This window comes from Pinus tabuliformis, chromosome 3_2 (genome assembly GCF_031772625.1).
Source record: "Pinus tabuliformis cultivar Carrire ecotype Pingquan chromosome 3_2, CPIR1, whole genome shotgun sequence".
Classification (NCBI taxonomy): domain Eukaryota; kingdom Viridiplantae; phylum Streptophyta; class Pinopsida; order Pinales; family Pinaceae; genus Pinus; species Pinus tabuliformis.
The window spans coordinates 664,831,300-664,856,570 of NC_142302.1; positions in this window are offsets into that span (position 1 = coordinate 664,831,300).

Here is a 25,271-nt window from a genome sequence, read left to right on the forward strand (position 1 = left end):
AGGGACCACAATTTGGCGTTTCATCTTCTAGGGTTAGGTTTTGGGATTTGAAGGGTTTTCCATTGTTTCTCAACAACAAAATAGGCCTTCAAGCCTCATTGTAACATAGTTCAGAGGCATGTAGCCGTCACATCTCTTCTAAGAGATAAGCTACCATCGCCCTAGCTGGTTTATTTCCATTTCTATTTGTAAGCATATTTTAGTATTTTACATTAATGAAATGAAGTATTATTTCCACTGTATCTTTGTGGTTATGGTTATCTCTATAGATTGTTGTGTTCCTTTTTAAATCCGGATCACTCATGATTAAAAACTACTACGTTGGAATCCAAAGGATTAATACATCCAATTTTCGAAAGAAAAGCCTTATTTTGGGGAAGGAAATTTTACAACACCTCAAGAGTGGACATAGTTGATGGGGCTTGAGCCAGATCTTCAACTATGTTATAATTTTGAGTAGCTCTTTCACAAGGGTTAAATGTCGATTTATGGATAATGCCCTTGGGAGGTTTAATCGTTAATTAAATAGGTACGATATTTGGAGTAGGATTTGATGGAGATGCAGTCAAACTAGTAGGTTGATTAGTTGCCTAACCATTCAAAGGATTCATATTACCATAGTCTTTACCTCGGATAGCCACCATAACTTCATTTTTGGTCTTAGTAGAGGAAAGCATCAAAAGTGAATTAGAGGAAGTTGGATCTTAGGAAACCATATTGGTCTCCTGATTCAGAAAAGGTTTTGTCAACACAGTAGGCATAGTGGATGATTTAAGGAATTGAATCACCTTAGCCCTGTGAGGAAACTCACTAGAAAAATGATCCTCATTATATATTAGACATGTGTAACTAGTTTTCCACTTTTCTTCAGGAGACTAATTGTTTTGGTTATCCTGCAAAGCATTGTCTTTCTTCTTCTTACCTTTTCCTTTCTTATTACTTCCTCATTGGGGAGATTTTCCTTTGGACGATTAAATGACATTTATCTTGGAAGTAGAGGCCATAGGAGTTGAAGGAGGGCTTTGAGCAGTGACAATAAGAGTTTAACCAGATTGTTTACTCATCAACTATTGGCTCATAGAACCAATCATTCCATCGACAACATGTAATTCTTTACCAAGAGTGTGAGAAACAATAAAGGTAGGTCACATAGCATCTGGTATCTTACCATAAAACATGCTAGATTGGGTATAGATGAGATCCAAGTATTGGGCATGAGAAATCACCTGCTCTTCATTTATGACTCCAGCTTTGGCTACATCCTCTATGATGGATGGAAACGAAGACTTAATGAACCATTAAACTAACAATTGGTCGGGAAAAAATGTTTTAACCAAACGATGACAATGTTTCCACTAATGAATATGTTCAGAGATGTGAGTATCATTATTCTGTTTGAAATTAGTTAAGAGTTCTATTCCAATTTCATATTTGATGGGAAACTAGAAATGTGCTACGAATGTAGTATCCAAGGTGCTAAAATTATCAAACGAAGCTCAAATTAATTCAATATAGCATTTAGCTATCGTACTAGTGAGTGTATGTTGGAAAAGATGCAACGAGCAAAATAATCATTGAGGGAGTTCGAAGAACACCACAAATGATAAGTCATTATGTGCATGGATGGTTCTTCCCCAAAATTTCCATTGAATTTAGGAATATCAGAAGGTAGCTTTGTAGGAATAATCGACCACCAAGGAGAATGGGAAATGGGATCATTGGTGAGCCTAGTCAAATTCGACAATTAGAGATTTGCTACAAATGGAAACTACTTGTTGAGGTCCTGTCAAGGATATCCTGGATAAGATGGGGTAGCCTAAGAAATAGGTATCTATGTCCTAGGATAGGGAGGATTTTGATATCCAGTATCCACATAACCTTATTGTCCAACTACATGATAACCTTGCAAAGGTTGAAGCAAATTAGTTTGGACTTGCTGACTATATGGAATTTGAGGGATAATTTTCTATAGTGGATATTGTTGCCCTATCAGATTTTTAATCATCCTAATATAATGTGGGTTTTCTTATGGTTGTGTCTGTGCCATACCATACACATTTTTTCCCATTTGAGTTTGAGGAATGGTTTGCCCAAAATGTTGTGATTGTAATTTACCTTGAAGAGGATGGGTATACATGGTTTGAGATGTGCCAGATACTGGTGGAATAGGGTGAGTTAAAGGTACAAAATATAAAAGGTTGGCGCACATTCATTTGAGTTTGAACAAGTTGTGATCTGGATTGTTGGACACAAATATGAGATGTTGGTGGAACATGTTGAGAAACTAGAGATGAAGCCACAACTTGATCAGGTTAGATAGGAATAGTAGTATGCAAAACTTTAGAAGCCATTCACAAATATGGAGGACTCATTTAAGGGTGAGAACTAACTTGAGGATATGGGAATGAACCTACAATAGGTTTCCCCCTGCTAAAAGAGGAGGATAAGATGGAGGCAACTTCCCCTCGAGAGGAGGGTTCCTAATAGGTGATGGATTGGGTTGTTGTAGATAACCATGTACACTAACATAAGGACTAGCCTCCTGCTCAATTGTAGGTGTAAATGGAGGAATAGGAGAAGACTGTGTAGTGATCATTAAGTAAGTGTAGTTCCAGATGAAATTCCAGATGTAGATGTCATGCAAGATGTCCATGGACTGGATGTTGCACCAGAAAAGGTACCAAACAAAGATTTGTAACTAGGTGGGATGATCGTGCCACCATAAAAATGTGTCTATGGTGTTGTTACAAACATATATGAGGTTACAAATTGAGTTGTTTCATTCATTGTAGTAGATACAGATTGAGAAACCATAGAAGACTCAGTCATGGTTATCTGTCCCAAAGAAGATTGCTAAGGGAAACTCAAAGCTGAGTTGAAAGGAAAATAATCAGATAAAGGAGAATGAGATGGGAGTATGAGGAGAAGGAAAAGGATGGGCTTGATAAAAATGAACTCCTCGAATGGGAGAGAAGGGTTGATACTCTTCGTTTGGAATCTCTTTGATACTCACAAGACTAGGTGGAAGGGGTTCACTATTGGGTCCAAGATATAAAGTTTGGGTTTTGTCTGAGATAGAGGAAGAGAAAGAGAGGGTCCTAAAGTAATAGGTGTAGATGCCTGAGGTACCTCAGGTTGAGTTGTCTCTAATTTAGTATAGTTAGGTTCAATAACCTCACGTCAAGAGATTTCATGTGCTTCAGTTTAGACTGTGTCAAATTCACCAGCCAATGGAGAAGTAATCTCATGCTCCATTCTCACAAGAAAAGATGATCCTAGTGGATCTATCTTAAATGGAGGACCAAAAGTAATATCTCATGAAGTACTAGATTTGGTAGTCTGCACATTATTATGCTTCTAAAAATGGCCAGGAGTTGCCTTAGGTGGAAGAGGGGGCTTATTTTCCATTCTATGTGAGGGGTAAAGGGTTTTGTTCTTCCACGTTGAATTAATAAATTTTAACAATTAACACAAAAAATAAATAAAAGAGGGTAAACTAGGAATAAATGTTTACCAAGAAACTATGAACTACAATATACAACCTTGGAGAACCAAGGATTTATGTATGGGCAGGAAATCTCCCTGAATGCTATGTTCGGTGTATCACAATGTACAAGGCGGTCAAATCATTTACCTATGGCAAGGATAATGACCTATGGTGGACTTCCGAAATATACTTCAAGGTGTGTGGAATCACGTTCTATGTTATTGTTGTCTAATATGTAACCATACGATGAGAGTGACCCCATATACTTTTAATGCATGGAGCGCCATCCAATATACCCGAAGGTACATGGAAATAGTTTGATACACTTATGTAAGTGGAATGGGATATCACCCCTGAAATGAAGCACTAGAAAAAGATGACATCTCCTATGTTTATAGATGTCGGAACACATCTCTAGCCTAGGCCTCTAGATGTTTGTGTTAATGTTACAAATGCCCCTTAGGTCGATTCAATAAATTTTAAATTCCATATTGAGTTAAGTTTCGGTTTTCAAGACTCACCATGAATTTCACCTGAATATCCTATAATGCAAACTAGCATGATAAAATGAAACTTTCCTTTTCAATGAAAATCTATAAATGGGAGGGAAGAGAAAAAATAATATGCAGCATACAAGATGAAACAAACAATATTGTTAAGCATTCCCCTAATGCAACTGTTTCTAACTATAATTTCACTCACAAAACCCTAGATACAATGCATAATGCATAAGATTTTTATTTTCAATTCCACTTAATTTCCAGTTGAAAACTGAGATATTCACCTAATCACTGATAAAAAAACACTTTTCAAAATGATGAATGAAACATCAATTCCTTCAAGAAATCCAATGATCAAGAAATCAGTTTTCCAATAACCCAATGACAAGAACAAAGAAAAATCTAACCAAATTATTATCAAAGGTACTCAAAACCAAAAGAAAACAATATAAAGGCTTATGAGAGAGCTAAATGCACTCAGGGACATAAGGAGGAACAACTTGAACCAATTTAATCAAAGAGAAAGCAAGAAAAGGCAATTTTTTGGATGAAACAGGGACCAATGCAAGTGCAAATAGACTACCAATGTTGTTATCAGCCTATTTTATCCCTCTACCTTAGTGACCCTTAGTACTTGAGTCTAATTGACTTTTTCCATACTCAAGACTCTTTTTCTACGATTTTGACCCAAAGTCTCTTGCACAACAACCTATGGGAGTGACTATAGACACAAAGTCACTCTCAGGCCCACTCTATGGGAGTGAGTATAGACCTAAAGTCACTCTTAGGCGCACTCTATGGGAGCAACCAAGGACTTTTGTTCCCCTTTTAATGCCAACGACCAGTGATGTCTTCTAGAGTGTCTTTGTCCCTAGGAGACCAGTTCGATTCCTCATCTATTCAAGCTTGCGATGACTTATATCTTAGAAGTTTCTATGACTTATCTTTGTCCTAAGCATCCAGATACATCCTCTCGGGACCTCTCTTCTACCTATTTATACTAGACCATCTGAGAGGGTCGACTAGGATTGGAGAGATAGGATTGAGACTTAGATCTTGAGATTATGTTGTTATATCTTGTGAGGTATTTTTCCATAGGTCTACTACTCTTCATGCTCATCCCTTAGATATAGTGGGGAAACTCTGTCGGATTGAGGAGTAGAGGTTCGAAAGTAAAAGTCTAGCATTGTACTATTTCCTTTCATAATTAATGGAAATATATGTTCCCTTCCTTACATGAATTTGTGTTTAGTATGTTATATGTTGATATCTATTTCTTTTGATCTAACGATCTTCTGAGGAACATCACGTGTTGTCTTCATTTCATCGTGATTGTGTGCAAGGATAGATATCTGGTGTGGACATGTTGGATCACTCGAGTGGAGCACAAGATCTACATCGAACTCCAAACCCTTCCACGACATGTGAGGATTCTAGGTGTGGTATCCTATCTTTATAGCATAGATCCAACTGTTTGTTGTACGATTTAGAATTTGGGTTGGGAATTGACTTATTGTTCCATTGATTCTATTATTCTTTTTCTGGTGATCTGATTTGGACATAAGATCACAGAGCAACATCTCCTTGTAGATTCAGCTGCAAAAGAACTCTATTATCAGCCTATTGTACTCCTCTAGGTCAGCGACCCTCATTACTTGATTCTGGTTGACTTTTTCCATATTCAGGACTCTTTTTCTACCAGTTTGACTTAAAGACACTCACACAACAACCTATGGGAGCTACTATAGACCAAGATTCACTCTCAAGCCCACACTGTGGGAGCGACCAGGGACTTTTGTTCCCCTTTCAGTGCGAGTGACTAGGGATGCCTTCTAGAGTGTCTTAGTCCCTAGGAGATCAGTTTGATTGCTCATCTATTCAAGTTTGCCAAGACTTATAACTTAGAAGTTTCTATGACTTCTCTTTATCCTAAGCATCTCGATACAACCTCCTGGGACCTCCCTTCTAACTATTTATATTGGATCATCTGAGAGTGTGGGCTAGTTTTGGAGAGCTCAGATTGAGACTTAAATATTGATATTATGTTGTTGTAGCTTGTGAGGTGTTTTTCCATATCTTTACTATTATTCATGTTCATCCCTTGGATATAGTGGGGAAACTCTGTCGAATTACCAAGAAGAGGCTCAGACGTAAAAGTCTAGCAATGTATTGCTTCCTTTCATAATTAATGGAAATCTGTGTTCCCTTCCTTACATGAATTTGTGTTCAGTACGTTATATGTTCAAAACCAAACCTAAGCTAGTTCTCCTCCTAATTGCATATTTCATTTGTTATATGGATGTTGTGAAATTTGATAATCATCATGAGTATTCAAAAAAAACAACTTGAAACCTAATTTTTCATAACTGAGTTGGAGATTATAATAGGGGAATCTAGCAAGGTAATAGGGTGGAGACTGGGGGAATTGTCAAATAAGAATATCTCACCCCACCAAGCGAAAAAAAAAAAGGCAACCACTTAAACAGGGTTGCATTCAATCAGGGTGCATTGAATCGCCCTGATACATCCAATATCTTCTTAAAACTTCCACCACTAGTCTTTGGAGGTGATTTATGGACTTGATATTCCAATTTCTTCCAGCTACATACAAACTTCATACATAAATGTCCTAGACCAAAATATTTGCTAATATTAATGTTTTTGAAACCTGTGATGTGAATTTACACTCCTTTGCAAATGCAACATGATATCATATTTCTTAGCAAATAAGATATGATATAGAACATGGTTTTTATGTGCCCCTCAAATTGGTTCCTATAGTTATGTCATTATAGAGTAACACCTATAGATAGGCATCAAAGATGGGAAATCCAATACTTCACCATGATTGTGTATTTGGAATGATTTACTTTTATCTCTCCTTTGTTTTTCATTTGAATTTTTATCCATGAATTTTTCAAGTTTTGAGTCTCACTGTAGACAATCAGAATACATTTTAATGGATGCAAAGAAAGTAAACAAAAAGGACAAATTTTCAATCTATGTGAAATAAAATTAGTAAAACAGAGCTAGCCTTGGACTCAAATATAAAAAGACAGTTATACATGAATATGGTAAGCTACACATGAATATGGTACGAGGACCATAATTCAATCCATATACAACTACAACTGGGACTTATAAGTGAAATAAAGATAGATAAAACCAACCTCAGAGTCTATTATTTTCTTCTAGATTCAAGTGATATATGTATCATCATTAAATTCTAATTTAATTTCTTCTCTGGGTGCCAATTTGGTGGCCTACAAGAAGAGATGATGGAAGGTAAACATACCTCATACACATCTTGCTGAGGAGAAATCAGATTAGAACTAGATGGTGGTGAATGGAGATAAGATCAATTTTTATGGCATAGATGACAAGTACATTGCTTCCCTTGCAAAAGTATGGATTTTTGTGATTTAGGATCACCTTTCCTTTTGGAGGAGCTCTGCAATTATAATTTAACCTACAGATATGGCCTAAGTTCACAGATTCATTGTGCCTACCTATCTTTTTGAAGCAGTAGAAAATTATTCACTACTCTATTTCCTATCTTCCTTGCATGTATGGTTTTTTTTCAAAACTCAGTAAACCTATCTAAATATTGTGCGGGAATTTTCAGATGCTGAAATTTCCCAATGAAATTTTCAACAATAGTGGTAAGATAAAAACCATTCTATATGCCAGGTGTGGATTTGTTAGCTTTGGTGTGCATCTCCCTTGTCTTGATATTGTGGCAATCTTTCATGCACCTAATGATGTTCACCAAAATTAGATTCAGTTTGCTTTCGAAAGAGGAATTTGTGAAATTTAAGTGTATTAAGAATAATGATATTTTAATATCCAGCTAGATTATTCCATTTTGCACACTATTCTAGGTGTAGAATTAATTGACTTGAGAGGGATGATATATTGTTGCTAGTGAAGATATGTCAATAAAGCCAGGGGACTATTTTTCCTATTTTTTCACCTGAAGCATATATAAAATATGAGCAAGATATTCTAATATTAAATTCTATGAGAAATCAAAAACAAATTGAAACTTGATTTGTCCATACCTGATTTGGATAGCATAACAGGGGAATCTAGCAAGGTAGTAGGGCTGAGACTAGGGGGGTGGTCAAATAAAATATCCCACCGCACCAAGCGAATAAACAAAAGGAAAGCACTTAAACATGGCTACTTTCAATATAGGTGCATTGAATCCCCCTCGAGTAGCTAATCTCTCCTCAAAACAACAACCGCCAGTCCTCAAAGGCGATTTATGGACTTGCCAAAAACTACTCATATGCACTGATATGTTCACAAAACCATGTGAAATACTAAAATGATCATTCTCCTAGGCACTCGTGTTACTGTTATTTCTCCCATTAAAGGCTGTCAGTAATAACGGCTTCAAGTTTTACTCTCGGGCCTACTGGGTTTCAATTTGTGGATCAACGAGAAGGTGAGAGAAAGCTTGGGAACTAAAGCCCTCCACCATTATCGAGGAAATAAATGTTGTTGGGGTAGTTTAGGGGGCCAATATAGAAACCCCATCTTGTTATTTTCTTCCTTCCCTACCATTGATTTTGCAGGATTTTCAAGGATGGATTTTTTCCCAACATAGAATTTTTAGGAGTTGTGACAAAACCCCATCTTGTTATTTTCTTCATTTCTCATCATAGATTTCACAGGAGTTTCACATACCAATCACCATTTTGAGAACTAGAACCCGGAAAGGATTTCAATCAAATGGATATATAGAGGAATTTCCTGTCTATATGTTCAATAGAGTCCTGTGAAAATCACGAAAATTTTCAATGCGTTCACATTGGTATATACAATATGTATCCATCCAACCAATGCTGTCAGCGTATTTGAATAAAGTTGAGAAATTTCTAGAGAACTAACTAGCTAGGGGAAGGAAATCGACGTGGGTATTGTTTCAGAGTTTTCACTTTGATAAAACGAAAGCACCAAAACCCCAAATCAATTTATTTCCATCGGGTTATCTAAAAATACCCCTGAAGGGACCTACAAGAAAACCCAAAAATGACAGTCATCTTTATTACTTCAAACAAAATTAATTGAATAACATCAAAAGGGTTATGAATTTACCTGATGTCCATAATGTAAAATGATGCAAAGAAAATCATATTACTATGGAAAAATGAAGCGCCATCTCGCACATGAGTAGTAATATTGAAAAGACACCAAAGGAGTAATGTTGATTTTTTTTCCTAACCCTCGTGCACGGAGTTGTTCTCTATCCACAGAGAATGAGCACATTGAAAAATAAATGAATAGAAGGAACAAAAAAGTAGTGTAGTAAAATACAAATTTTGTCTTAAATTAACATAACCTAGAATTAGTTTTTTAATTTAAAATAATTTGATTAAAAGTATTAATGTGGTTGAAGGCTTCAATGTATCTAGCATTGATAAATATATAACAAAAAAAAAATATTGCAACAAAAATATTATTATTAACTATTGCAAACCATATCAATTTAACACTATTATTAATTAAACATTATTATTTTATCCAAATCATAAAATATAATTTAAACCAAAAAACCACTCTCCCATCCAAAATTGTATGTCAAGATTTCTAACCATTTACACAAATAACAATCCTAAGAGGTTACCAGCTAGAATCGTATAGATCCATGACATCAAGGTAACTTAACCGTGAAACAAATCAACAGATATGATAACCTTTCATTTTTAATTTTATATTGCTGAGACCGCCCACTTGCCATATATTCTTTATTGAAATTTTTCACGTTTCCAAATTGCGGAAAGTTTGATGACAAAAGTTTATCACCCAAAGAGATTGTTCACATACTGAAAATCACTTGGGGACACACAGTTACATCTCTTGTCAATTGGTGGATTGGAAGCCCCAGGGCATGAATCTTGCTCCTCGTTCGGACATCAACATTACATACGATGTAAATCTCTAGGAAATTGGAGAGCGGATAGTCGTGAGGCATGAATCTTTCTCCTCATTTGGACATCAAATTTTTTAAAATTATTAAAATTCCACACAACCCAACAGACTCTCTTAGACACTACAACTATTGATAAGAATTCAGATGAAGCATATGCTAAGCATATTCCCTTGAGAATCAATATAGGCCATCAATAAAAAAAATATAAAAAAAAGTCAACAGATCCTCATCTACCTTAAGTTGAAACAGGAAGTCTTCAGCTAAATAACAATTTAAATGTTTAAGATGAAACACTAATTTCATCGTAATTAAATGTCTTAAATTTCCATTTTATGCAGTAGTGGCACTTGGTTCCTATTGTGATTAGGATGATGAGGGTAGGTGTGCAAGTTTCTTCCCTGTGACTCATTAATGGAGGAAATTAATGGCATCATGGGGACATAGATGGACAAGGCAAGAAGTAGTTGAATAATCTTAACACTACAAATTGAGAGACATTAGCAGTATTAAAGTGGCACATTGATAAGCTTGAGGATATCTTAAAGGACACAATTATATGCATGGAGATGCTAGCTAATGCACATGACTTTCATAGTAAGTTCAAATGAAGACTATGGACAACATGATGTTAGAATTATTTAAGGACCAGATAGGTGAATAGATCACATACTAATTTTGTGATGAGGTGCATTTTCAACATTAGTATAGGCATGCCAAAGAGGAATTTGGATTGAGCACAGATATTCTTGGGGATGAGTGACCATACAATCAATAACTTAAGTGGACCTTGGAGGAGAGTGATGGAAAAATTAGTTCCAATGTGCCTCTCCTCATGTATTTGGTAGAGAGGCGTGATAGAGCTTCCCAAATCATGGTAGAACAATTTAAGCATGGATAGGATAAGTCATGTAACCATCTCATTTCATCTTCAAAGTACACAACAACATTGTGGCTTGCAACCACAAAGGTGAGAGTGAGCCTATCTGAGGTCTCTTAAGGGGAAGGTGTTAAGAGTGAGTTTTATATATTATAGATTGAGGATTTGTGAGGGTTGAGCTGATGTGGAGAGAAATAAGTGTGTTTGTATGGTGATGTTAGTTCTTATGAACATTGGTGTGTTGGAATTATGGCTCTAGTGTTGTCCTTGATGACAACCTACTATAATGTCTACCTTATCTTAATGATTGATGCTTTCATAGATTATATGAATTGATGTGCATAGTGCATGTCTGATATATTTTATCAGAGCAAGATAGCATGGTTGAAGGAAGAAGTCTTATAGTATGTCTCTTGTCTGTCAATGGAATTGATGTAGGCCTTGGATGGAGTATATTTCCTCATGATTATAAAGGTATTTCAGGTGTTATATTCATTACAAAAGTGTCTTGATGATTGAATATTGTTTGCACAATACTCTCAAGAAAAATTCTTACACACACTCTTGTGCAATACTTTCAAGAAATAAGTGCATAGATGAAGTATGCACAACATGATAAATTTTGACTTCGATAGTTAGTGCATAGAAATTGGTTTACCTTGGGCACGTGGCATGCTAAGAGGTTCACTTATGGATGTATAGATAGTTTGGTCTGCAAATATAACGTGTCTAATCAATATGAGGAAACAAGCACACACATTGCTTGATAGATTGAAACACACTTCATGAATAAAAACATCATATGACACACCTCAATGAGCATTTATAGCACACATCATGTAATAGATGAAGATGGGCCTATGGCATTGAGTTTGCACTTAATTAACCTGTATCATATGTGTTTCTGGCATAATAATGAATAAGCCTAATTTCAGTAGACATTCATAAACACCTCCTAAAATCCTTTCACTAAATACCCCTTCTCAATACATCCTTTTAATAAAATAATTCCTATTTTAGTATATTAACATAAAAATATGTTTACATAATAATGCATATGGAATATGTTCCAGAATAAACCCCAACGTACATATGATTGATAACAAGTTATGGGGCAAGCAAGCCCCTTAAAGGAACCTCGTACGGAAACACATGACATAGCCCAAACAACGGGTAACCACTCATCAATCAATAAAACTAGACATGCAAGCCTGCATAAAGGAACCCTTAGAAAAGGGTGCATCTATCAAATTGCCAAACAATGGGAAACAACTTATCAATCTAGCAAACTAAGCGCATAGGCCTACATAAAACAACCCTTAGAAAAGGGTGCATCTCTCAAATTCCCAAAGATAGGCATCAAACCATTACAAAACAGGTCAAAACCCAAACATATAACCATGAAGAAAATGGCATGAATCCACCTCCTCTCACCACATTGCATTGGATAATGCTTTCCCATGCCACCATTCTAATAAATTATCAAATCCTAGAAACCATTGACCCTCTCAAAAAACCCTCATAGAGTCCTCTCCATTCACATATGATCTGAAACGTTGTAAAAAAATGTTGTTAGCATATAATCCTCTCCCTCATGTGGCATTGAACAATCATTCATTGAATATGGTAAAAAACCCGGTAAAGGGAAATTTAAAGCACCTAAATCTACTCTATATGTTGTGGAAAATTGCAACATTAGAGTAATTGAAGACTTATTTAATGCTTCACTTGCTTCATGGAATATGCTTGGTTTCATGATGCAATAGCAATATGCCACATGAATTTCAGAAGAGATTTCTTTGAAGAATTCATTGATAATGTTGATGGAGCATTAGACCTTGTAGATAAGTCAAAACTAAAGCCATCAGGGCTTGGAACCATTAGGCTCAAACTTCCTGGTCTTCCATACTTCCTTCTACATGATGTTCTATACCTCCCAAAGCTGAGGAGAAACTTGTTGTGTTTGGTCCACATCCACTAGTAAGGACACTCCATTTACATATTTGATGGCAAGGTCGAGGTCAGAAAAGCATCAGATCACTCACTTGTCATGTTGAGGATAGAAGAATAAATACTTCTGAAGCTGCAAGAAACCTCTACTCGCGCATAGAACTTCCCATATAGTTCTCACTATGGTGAAGGTAAATTTCCATCAAGTCTTTTATGGCATGCTAGATTTGGACACTTGAACTATGAAACCCTTCGTTTGTTAAGAAAAATGGTGTTATTGGTTTGCCTACAATTACTAGGAAACTTAAGAAATGTGATGTTTGTATCTTAGGAAAGCACAACAAACAATCTTTTCATGAGTCTCATTCCAGAGAACATAGAAAATTTGAACTCATTCATTCTAATTTATGTGGCCCAATGCCCATGTTATCACTTAGATTTTCCTTAGAATTTATTTAAAAGAAGGAAAGGATCCAAGGTAACTACAAAGCAATCTTTTAAGTTTAGGTTCTAGCCATCCTACACTCATAGAGGGCTCTCTCTTTATGATTTAGCTTTGTTTTGATATGATCTTAGGCTAGTTATTAATGCTTAAGGGATTTGTTTTGATTTGTTTGGTGGAATTAAGGAGCAGATGGGCAAAGTAGGTATTCAGGCCATTGGGCTATGGAGTCAAGTAGGAAAGGTTCAATGGGGTTTTATTACTAACTGAGGTAAGAGTTCACAAGGCAAGATAGCACAATGAGGACAAATTTGAAGGTTTCAATGGATGGAGATCTTAACCAGGGCTAAGGGCAATGAATAATCCTTAAAGGGATTAAGATGAAGAAGGGAAACTTGGAAAATAGCAAGGGAAATTAAGAATCCTGTACTAGGGCCAAAGGGGAAATGGATCACAGAAGTAAAGGAGCAATGAAGAATTCCCAAACTTAAGCAATTTTAGCAGAAAACATTTAACAAGCAAACCAGTCAACATAAGAGCTCTTAAGCTAATTCTAATGATATCACTCCTTGTTTACTTGTAAGATTTATAAGAAACACATATGATTTTATAACATGAAAGAGAACAGTAATTAAACTCGAAGAAATGATACTTATTTGTTTCCCATAATGCAAATGAATCGAGTGAAATGTCCTCAGCTTTATTCAATCCAGCAAAACTAGTCCTGTCCTGATCACAATAGCTCCTCTAGCTCCAAACAAAAAGTATACGGAAAATGCTTTTTAATCCACTCTAATTACTTCCTTTTGTGAAGTATTTATACAAAAATTACACAAAAATATCTCATAACCATATGAGATTTATTATAGGAAATACAAAATATCTTTTACATAAAGATAGAGACAGATGGAAAACAGATTGTTGTTGTCCCTTTATTTATGAACGAGCTGGATGTTGGAACTCGGATTTGCCTCTTGCAGTTTCTTTTGTAATTGTGTGTTGGATCTTCTTCTTACTTTCATCTGCTGACACTTTGATCTGAAAATGGAATGTACTTGTTTAAGGGTGCAAGGTATCCATTTCCATTTATGTAAATGAGTACACAATTACTCCAAGTTTAAATTTGCAAATATGTGCACTTCTTATTTCTAATACAGAGATTGACTGTATGTACAAAAGGAGTATGTCTTACTGTGTCAAGAAGTCCATCCACTTCTTACCAAGCCATTTCACTGGCGATTTTTGCTGCTGCAATTCTTCCTCATGTGAAACTTCCCTTTCCACATCAATAATGGAATTTGTGGTTCCACCTTTGCCAATCTTCTTGTCATCCTTCTGCATGTGTGCGGGACAACAAGTTGGATGTAAAGTCTAACAATGAGAGACAACATGTCCCTTCTTTTGGCAAAAAGTACAAATCTTATGCACCTTCTTGGAAAGCAATCTTTGAAGAAGCTCTTCCTTCTCTTGCTTCATGGCCAACAACAAGATACATTTACAAACACCTATGCATGTATCATGTACAATGAACTATATACAGTTCGACAAATACACCTACAACATCTATGTACAGGTGTAACTTCAACTCTTCTTTTACAAGTTCCACACTCAACTCCAAAAGGTTTCTAACTGAACCTATGGGTTTAGAAAAACCATATACATCCCTGTCATGGCTGTCCACTTTGTGTGGGCAGATCTAGGCTCCCTTGGACTTGATTCCTTCAGTAGGTGCACTAAGCTTCCCTGAGCTTCTTAATGGCACAAACTCCTTCAGAATGATTCACATGTCTCTGAAACCTCTGCTACTATCTCCAACACATATCTGACATAAAAAAATGACTGTTCATTTGCTCAAAATGAGCACTGCATCCCCAATCTAGGCCTTCTCCCATGGATGGCTCTGGGCTGCCTGGAACTTCTCTTTAGCATCTCGTCCTTTAGAAGTCTTCAAATGCTTCTGAAAACACCTTCATTAGATTCAGAAGGTTCCTTACAATAGAAATAGGCTTTTGTTTCACCTCAAACAGATGAACCTAGCCCAGCACAGCTCAATCACTGAAATGGCCCTGGTGGCCCTGAAAGCTTCCCTGAAGCTAAACAGTGAGAAGAATGCCTCAAAAGTCAAAACGCGCTGTAGAAATGGACTCATAAGATTGTCCATAGCCAAGACCCAAATTCTTAGGCCTTACCTCAACCATTATTGGCTCAACTATACCCTGTGCATGTTTGCCCAATCCTTTTCCAACATCTAGAAACACTATAGTTAACCAAACCACAAAAAGAACATGCAATTCTTTTCCAATGCTTATGTAGAAATTTCCAAAGTAGCCATGAAGGCAATTGAAACAGTTCCTAGAAGGAGTTTCATTTCAAGTTCTCTATCTCAAGGTTGTAAACGTTGGTATCAGAGCACTTGGTTTGCTTGATTGACATCACAATAGCTTGATTGTATAGCTTGAAAGGTGTTTTAAAGCAGTGTTGAAGATTGATTGCTTTACTATTTTACAAACTGCATGTTGTTTGAGTTTGTTGAAGTTTGGGGATAGCTACTGATTAGCTAAGTCTTGGAGAAGAGGAATAGAAGGTATTTTCCTTACCCCAAAAGGACCTTAAAATCACTCCAAGAATTTTTCTTGAGTTGATTTGTTGTTGGCTGCTTGAATGTGATGTTTGTAAAGACATCTGGGTAAAAAGCTTTGTCATTTGTTTTGAAAAGCTTTAAACAAATTGTTGAAGTTAATCTGTTCATTGACCTCATAATGACAACTTCTACCAGTGAAGTTTCCTCCTTCACAATGTTCTTTGATGAGGACATGAAGCGTGAATTCCTTGTATTGAAGGATATGGTGCAGATCCTGTTTGAGGATAGAAGAGAAAGCACAGTGCTTCATGAGAAATTGTTGGTTCCCGCAATTTCAAATTTGTTTGGCGAAAGAACTTGGTCGGGATTTGACAAGTACTTGGCTTATGCAGCAAAAAGTCGCCATGACGGCAGTTGGCAAGGCATGACATTTTGGGCATCAATATGCTCTTTTGGCTAAACGGAAGAGGATATTTCTATTCCTCAAGTGCTATACAGTTCAGTTCAGCATTTCAGTAATATTTTGGGGACCAAAAGCCCTCTCATTTGGGAGGTGTGATTAGGAGCTCAAGACCAAGTGTCGTAAAATGGTCAAAAATGAAAGTGCTCAGAACTGATTTGAACCTAAACGACTGGATAGAGCTCGTCTTCCTGATTCTGGTGCCGTGAACAGTTCGGAAAACGGTCATTGTATGAGAAAGTTATGCCAAAAGAAATAATGGTCCAATAACATTGAAATTTTGAATTTTTTCAAAAAAAAAAATTAAAAGAGAATATTCCACAGGATATTCATTGGAATATTCCGTTTTGGGCAACCAATGCCAGACTGCCAAATGGCAGGCTTGAAGGTCGCCACGTGGCCTGGAAGACGTCAGCAAGCATGTTGGGTGCGAATTAAAATTTTGGGAGAAACAGAGGATTGAACCCGCGACCTCCTTACAATGCTTCCACGAAAGTTGAAGAAATTGGAGAAAGAGTATGGTAAGAAATGGTTAGAATTCTTATCCAAATAAAGTTGCATGTCTTTTGATTGAATGCATTTCTTTGTTAAGGGAATGCAAGTTGCAGGATGGAAAAGCTGAGTATGAGACTCACTCTATCGCAGCGAAAGTTATATTCTTTTCAGCTTTGAAAGTACATGTACATGTGATCGACGATCTTGTACTTATGATTGTACTTGAGAGAAAGTTGAAGGATAAACTGCATGCATGAGAATGATATGCATGAGCACAGGGATCATGATGATTTCCTTGTACTTTAAACATGTATGTGTAATTAACTTGAAGGGTTGATTACTTTGTTTTTAACCATGCATGTAATGTAATATTGACTTGGAAAAAGTTAATTTGATCTCCAAGATTGGATTCAGAATGCTGAAAAACTTCAAGAATGACCTTCGTTCCACATTCACTGGCTGCACAATCCCCAATGCAGCTCCCAAACTGATTTGGCCCTGGTGGCTCCTGGAACTTCCACAAAGCAAAATCACCTGCAAACGACCTCAGATGGCTGTGAACCTGTGCCAATGGCTTCAGAAGGTCGAAGAGACCCAAAATGAAAAAAAAAATTCGTCCAAAAAGGACTTTCCTAGCCAAAGTTATGGCTCATTGAAGATTTTCTCCAGTTTGGCCTAGAATCACTCCAGATAAAACTAGCTAACTGCCAGATAACCCCGACAAATACGCAATTCCCCCATTTTTGGAGCGCTCCGCCAAATCCTCCGCTAGACAGACCGCCGGTTAACGGATTGTTTTAATGGCACATGTAAACGCATTTATCAACGCGTAGTTTACCTTGGATGGTGCGCCTAAAGGATTAGTGGATAGGTGGTGAACTGTGTGTTAACTCCCGCGTTTGGTGGCAATGTGAACATGTTGTATAACACAATGCGGTAACCATTTACAATAGCGCCGGTGGTTAAGTAAGGCCCGCGGTTATGGGGCGAGGGTCCCATGGTATGGGGGCTGGCACTTAGGGGCTGGCCCCCTACGGGCCACGACCAAATATTTTACAACCATTAAATATAGTTCATTCCGCATTCATGACAAGAACTTCCCGCATGGTCCATTGGTAAGGCGCATGGCTTGTGGTAAGGAGGTCGCGGGTTTGATCCTCCGTTTCTCCCAAAATTTTAATTCGCACCCAACATGCTTGCTGACGTCATCCAGGCCATGTGGTGGCCTTCGAGTCTGCCATTTGGCAGCCTGCCATTCGTTGCCCAAAACAGAATATTCCAATGAATATCCTGTGGAATATTCTCTTTTGATTTTTTTTTTTGGAAAAAATTCAAAATTTCAATGTTATTGGACCATTCTTCTTTTTGGCATAACTTTCTCATACAACGACCGTTTTCCGAACCGTTCACGGTGCCAGAATCAAGAAGACGAGCTCTATCCAGTCGTTCAAGTTCAAATCAGTTCTGAGCACTTTCATTTTTGACCATTTTATGACACTTGGTCCTGAGCTCCTAATCACAATTTTTACCTGTGTTCTGATACTCTTTACCTGTGTTCTGATACTCTTTAGCTGTGTTACCAGATCTTACCGCAGTAAATGTTTTATACTTTACAGATTTACTACAGTAACTTATAGTATCTCTCTCATATTAGTCCACCATTCATCATTTGGTATTTTCATTCTAACTAATTTCCTGTATACTTCGTCAGCTTCAGTGTACTTTGAAAAATTAGACTGGACCGTGAACAGGTGTTTCACTTCATGTTCAATATAAATAATTTCTAAGCCATCATAGAGCACCTTTCCTGTAGGTAGTGCTTTTGTTGTAGAAGAGCTGGCTTGACTTCTGGCTTGTTTGTGTAGTTTCTCAGTGTAATCGTAATGAGTCATTAACTTGTCATTTATGACCAGTGGGCTTGGACCTTTGTCTCTTAGAATGCCATATTTTAACATGAAATCATCTATGTCCTCCTGAATACTTTGACATATTTTTTCCAAATTAAGAATCAAGTTCTTTTTACTAAGAACTTTCTTAATTTCCAAGATGGTGGTAGTTTTCCAATTGCTCCAGCTGGTGCCTGTTTCCGCTATTCAAAAAGTTAATCAATTGGGTTGCCTCTTCAATTTTCTCTCCCAATTCTTCTCTAGCTTTCTGTATGGCCTCCACAGCTAATTTAACTAGCTCAGTCTGTTAAAAGATGATTTGGATAGAAGGCTAAATATCATTGATGGAATCAATGATATTGGTCCATAAGATATCTTTAATATCTCTCAAAGGTTTTTCTAATGTTAAGTCCTTTTCCAGGACTTTGATTCTCTCTTCCATCCTTCTATTTTCCTTTCTTCTTCTTTGTTCTGAATCTATGCAAGCTCATAATTGGTTTCTAAGCTTGACATTTGTTCTTTAAGCCTTTTCAACTCAGTTGCCTGGATGCTCATTTGTTCCATGGCTTTGATCATTTCATCTTTCTTTTCTAATGCTGACTCTATGATGGCTGGTGTAGCTGTAGTTGAAGTGGTCCCTAATACTGGTAGTGTTGTGACTGATAGAAGTGTTGGTGCCAAGGCAGTTGCTAGAGTGGAAGGCACAGCTGTAGAAACTATGGGAATAATAGTCTGAGAAGTGGTTGACTCACTTTTCTTAGACGATATTGCTTTTTCCAATTCATGCTCAGTTTCCTTTAGCTGGTCATTTAGCCTTAGAACCAGGTCCATGAGTTCTTATTCCTTTTTCCTTTCTATAATTTCTACAATTTGGGGATGATGGAGTGGAGGGATCTTAAGCTGGTTTTTCAAGGCAGTAATGTCATCATTCTTCTTTTTAATTAATAGTTCAGCTGCCTTCACATCTTTGGGATCATGTCCCAATTCTATTATCAGATCTTCTAAAGCTTTTATTCTGGTGTCCTTAGCCTGAGAGGAAGCTTTTTCTAATTGCAGTTGTGCAGAGGTGTTATGCAATGAATTTTGCAGTTGATGGGCTGCAATGGCTTTGCTAGTTAAAGTAGAATAAACCATTTCCCAGGTCTGCTTATGTAATTATTTTTTGGTCAATAGGATGAATATCCTTTTCCAATACTTCAAAATCAGTTTTAAAGTAATCTGCCATGGATTTTGGCTACTGTATAGTGGGCTTGAGGAAACTCATCTACATTTTCCCTTCCTTTATGTCAAAAGCTGACATAAGTCTGGTCTGGTTGGTTGGGGCCATTTTGAGGTAATGGGCATAAGTTTGTGCTTTCAATTTCTCATTCCTTGCTTTTATTTCTTTATACTTACCCTTGATATCCAGGTTCTGTTCATAGGAAGCCCTGAAGGATGACACCTCTATGCTCTGCTGTCTTTCCAATGCTTGTATATGTGAAGTGGATGGGGTCCCACCTGTTGGGATAGTTTGCATGCTCTCTGTCTTTTCTGCCACTGTGTTGCCTGTGGTCTCCTCAATGAACTCTTCTTCTGCATAGGGATTCAACCTTTTCCTTTTAGCAAAGGTTTGATTAGTAGGCCTGCTGGAAGGAGTGGCCTCTTCCCGGTCTCTTTTAGGATTCCTTTCCTCATTGAGAGGAGTTTGTAAAACTGGAGGGTTGCTCATGATTTGCTGAGGTTGAGCTAACTCCTCTGAAATTTTGGGATGCTCTGACTCTTCTTGTTGTCCTGAAGTTCTTGCTTGGTCTGATGTATCTTGATGCTCTGATGGTTGAGTGTTGGGTTCTTGTGATTGTTTTGGTGATGAAGTCTCTCCTAGCACCTGTACAAAGGAATTTTCATCAATCTTTCTTTCCAAATCTACCCATACATTGTCAACTTCAACTTGTGTGCTATCCCAGTCTATTAGAGTTCCTTCCACCCATTCAGACTAATTTGCATATTGCTCAATCTCTGGGATCCTATGGTGGATGTAGGGGGATAGCTTATGCTTTTTCCTTCTATCACAGATGAAGCTATGAGGGTCATATAGCCAGATGAAGCTCTTTTCTAATCTCAATCTCTCAAGGATTTCCTCTACCTCCTGGCCTGCTCTTCTGTTGTTGCAAATAAATGCGCCTAGGTGATCCTTTATCCTTAGTTGAGCTTTCTTCTTAGTCTTTACAAAGTGGATCTCATCAGAATTGATCATTTGCCTGTAGCACTCTAGAGCAAATAATCGCTTGGGAAGATATTTGGGCAGTTTATAGGGAGGCAGCTCACACCCATAAATTCTGATCTCAGTATGGTTCTGGTACAAGTACCAATCCCCAACCTTGTACTGCTTGGATAACTAAAGAACTCTTTTAATATCTGCACTAATCCTGGGAGGAGGATTTCCCAATAACATAGTAGTTACTGGATGTAGAAATAAGTCAATGAAATCTATGTAAGGATGAGGAGAAGAGCTAGAATAGTAGAAAATAGAGGTCCAGAAGATGGCAAATCTAGGATTCCCTCTAGTATCGAGCTTTTGGACAAAGAAGGAAAACTTATCAGTTTGGTAGAAGAGAAACAAATGATATAGGACTGATGAAAACTTGAATACCTTCTCATTTTCGAATCTCATAAATTGATCATGCATTTTACCTACAATGAAATTTGCATAATCAAACTTGACTGCAGGAGGTTGACCATGGGTGAAAATAGACAAGTAGGAAAAAATGGTTTCATCTACATATTCATTAGTGGTAAAACCTAAAATACATGATATCATTGTAGTGATATCTTTGCCTAGATCAAAAACGAAAGCTGACATGAAAGGAGGTGGGTCTTTTGGCATGTGTTTTTCTCCAGCAATGAAAGTCTGGAGGATTTGAGTACTTCTGGAACTAGACAGTTGGGAAAATCTTTTGAGCAAATCAGCAATGGACAGGGGGGTTAGGTCTTGAACAAGTTACAATACCAACATTTCATTTATGGATTTGATTGTAATGGTAAATAGGATTTTCTGGTCGAGGGTCATTACAACTCTCATATTAGGGTCGTAGTTTGCGTGGCATTGGTGGATAATATCTGGGAAAATATGGACAGTGGGGAATTGATACTTCGGTAGGTTTGATTCCCAAAGACCTATTTTATCAGCATGGTTTAGATAATTGTCCCGGTACTTACAGTATAATTTCAAGGGGTTTTCATCAAAAGTAAGGTCCTTTATTTGAAAATCTCTGTTGGCCAAGGGAAGGTGGTCCAAATCCATGTGAGGAGCTTCCATCCTTGGTTCTTGTGTATTCAAGGATGTCGGGAGGGAAATCCAGGGATCTTATGGAGAACCAGGTTGTTCTAAGGAGTATTCAGAGTATTGGACAGTTTAAATTTTGATAAAAACACTCAATTTCTAAAGAAATTCAGTCCTGGTTTGATATAAACATAGGGTTTTCTAATAGAAGTGGGTAAATACCTGGTTATGGGGGTACGAGAAACAAAATGGCACTGGTGTGTAGTCTGGATGGGGCATGCTAGTCTGCAGTGATGATTGGGAGTCCGGCAGCCTCTTGGAGTTGATGGTTTGAACACAAGGTGACAACATGAACGTACTTCTATGTGCATGGAGAACAGGAGGTTCTATTGTTTTGGTAAAACAGAAATAATGAATGTTTTCGTTTTATTCGCATAGTCAAAATGTTTGGCAGGCGTGGTGAAAGGGAATGATGGCACCAGTCAATGGATGGGACATTTTGTCGTTTAGCGATGGTGGTAAGCGGAAGCAGTAATGGTTTTCATCGCACAACTTTTGAGTGCTAGGTGGTATTGGGAGAGGTGCGCCCGATGCCATTCATCGGGCGACACGTAGCAATGGGCAAACAGTGAAACCGCTCACATTGGGTGGGTAACATTTGGCGTCGGAGGCCACCTAATATGAGCATCAGCCGTCGGATCTGAAGGGGTCAGATCGTATGGTGGTCGAGGCGCAGATTTGATCGGGAATTAATAGAGGGGCTCGATGGGAACTAATTGCGGATTTAGGAAAATTAATAACATCGGGGATGATGTGATTGGGCGAGGATAGATTATTAGTTAACCACAGATTGGTAAATTAATCTCTGTTATTTGGTGGGAGTTTTAGGTTATTAATTAATTGCAAATCGATTAATTAATCCCTTATTTTAATTATTTCATTATTAAGTTTTATGTTTCAAACCTCGGGGGTGGGATTATTAACATATGGGGTTTTTTACAATAAGATATACGGGAAAGGGGTGATTTTTTGGGATTTACTACATAAGTAAAATCAGATGTTAACATGGAATGAAAATAAAAGTGCACTAAGTATAATGCGTTAACCTTAATTTGTTTTTCATATTAAAACATTATAACTTAGGAAAATGGGATTTTGTGGGGTAATCACTTTTCCTTAGCAAATATTGAATTTTCTTAGGGAAAAGGGGTTTTTAGAGAAAGTGAATAAATGATGAAGGGGTGAATGTTGATGAGGGGTTTTTAGCACCTTTAACCTTATAAGTTATTGGGCCGAGGGTCTGGTCCCTCCAGAAGTCAGAGAAATGCTCTGAGCCCCTTTAACTTAAGGTTTTTTGGAACTTTTACTTGTGGGAAATTAGTTACAATAAGGGGTAAAATGAATGAGGAAATTAATTATGTAGCCTTGTAAATGTGTCTTTGTCATCCATGCTTTGCCAAAGTAATGTAATGATGAAAGAAAATGATTTGAGCTTTTAACTTAACCATTCATCATACATAATTCTGCAACCAATCATCTACTTACCCACCTACACATCCTACCATTTTTACTTCTTTTATTAGGGTGCACTTAAACTGGCAAACCCTTATCAAACTTTTCTTTTCTTTTACACTGGAAATCTATCTAAGTCTATCCTTATTACATCCAAGGGCTCAGATTAAACTGTTGAGCTCCTTTTATTCACTCTACCTATCTACTTATCTGCCAAGATTAAACAGTTTGGTCAGATTTTATTCTCTATCTCTAAGCATGAAATTCAAAACATGGAATAACCAAGGTTAAACTGTTTGGTTACCATGGATTGTGGCAAAAGTAACAAGTTTCACACAATCATTTATACAAAAAGTGAAATAGTAGTGGCATTTTGGCTTGCACACTTTCATGGTCTTTTCATTTTCTTTGGGTCCATTTTCTTTCATTTTTTTTTACCTTTTCTTTCTTTTGTCCTTTGATTTTTCTCTTAGGACATACCCTCTTCACATTTTTTTATTTTTTTACAAATATGGAAAACATTTGCAGAAAGCAAAGGTATGTACATATTACAGATATAAACTCAGTCAATCATAAATTATGACACATATTGGTATAGGAACATAATAGTGGCTCCACTTGGGGATGGCTTTCCCTGGTGGAAAGTCAAGAATTGTAGATCAATGGCCTTCTGAAAGACTGTGATTTTACCCTACAATTTTCCTTTGTTATACTGCATTATTGGTAGTTATGATAGTGACACTTTTGAAGCTTAGGGCCTTCTCTTCGGGCTTCAACTCCAAAATTTTCCCATCCAATCAACACTGAACTGTAAGAAGGATATAGTATGTACAACTGAAACTGGTAAAATTAGTAACTTGGATCAATATAGTTCTTCAACATTCGACCATTGACTGGTCCTCCTTCTACCTCAGCACCATTCAATTCTTTAAGAAAGTAAGCATTATTACTTCTGAAGGCATATATAATGTATGGACCTTTCCACAGGAAGTCGAACTTCCCATGTTTCCCTTTGTCTTCTCTTCTTGAATCCCACTTTAAAACTTTATTACCAAGATAAAAATCTTCTGCTTGGTTCTTTTGTCAAAAAAAATCTTGAGTTTTTCCTGCAGTACTTGGGCTCTGATGTATACCTCCTCCATGGTCTACTGTAAATGGATGGTCTGATTGATTCTCCTCTGAATATCATTCAGTTCCACTTGGTTTTCTTGGAGTAGTTCCATCACTAGAATTCGCAGTGAGGAGGGGAAAACCGCTTCCATCCCATAGACTAGCTCAAAGGGACTAGTACCAATGGACTTCTTAGTTGTGAGCCTGTCTGCCCATAAAGCATTTATCAATTTCTTGTTCCAATTTTTCTTATTATCTTCCAATAATTTTTTAATAATATTCATTAAACTTTTATTGGAGGATTCTGCAAGTCCATTCCCTTGGAGATAATAGGTTGTGGAATGACCAAGGGTTATATGGTACTTGTGATATAAATCAATCATTCTTTTTTACTTAAATTTTGCAGCATTGTCTGTGATAATTTTGCTGGGACAACCAAATCTGGACAGAATATTGGCCTCTAAAAAAACCTATTATGACAGTGTTTGTGGCTTGTCTAGAGGGAATGGCCTCTATCCACTTAGTAAAGTAGTTTGTGGCAGTAAGTATCCATTTATGTTGAGTAGAAGAGGGTGGGTGAATTTCTCCAATGAAGTCGAGACCCCATTGTTGAAATGGTTTTTCAGTGGAAATAGGTTTCAAAGGTAAAGGTAAAAGTTTTGTATTTCCTTTGAAGATCTGACACTTGTGGTATGAGGTTACAAATCTTTTCACATCAGAAAATAGGGTTGGGCAGTAAAATCTAGCTCTTAGGATTTTGTTAGCAGTTGACTT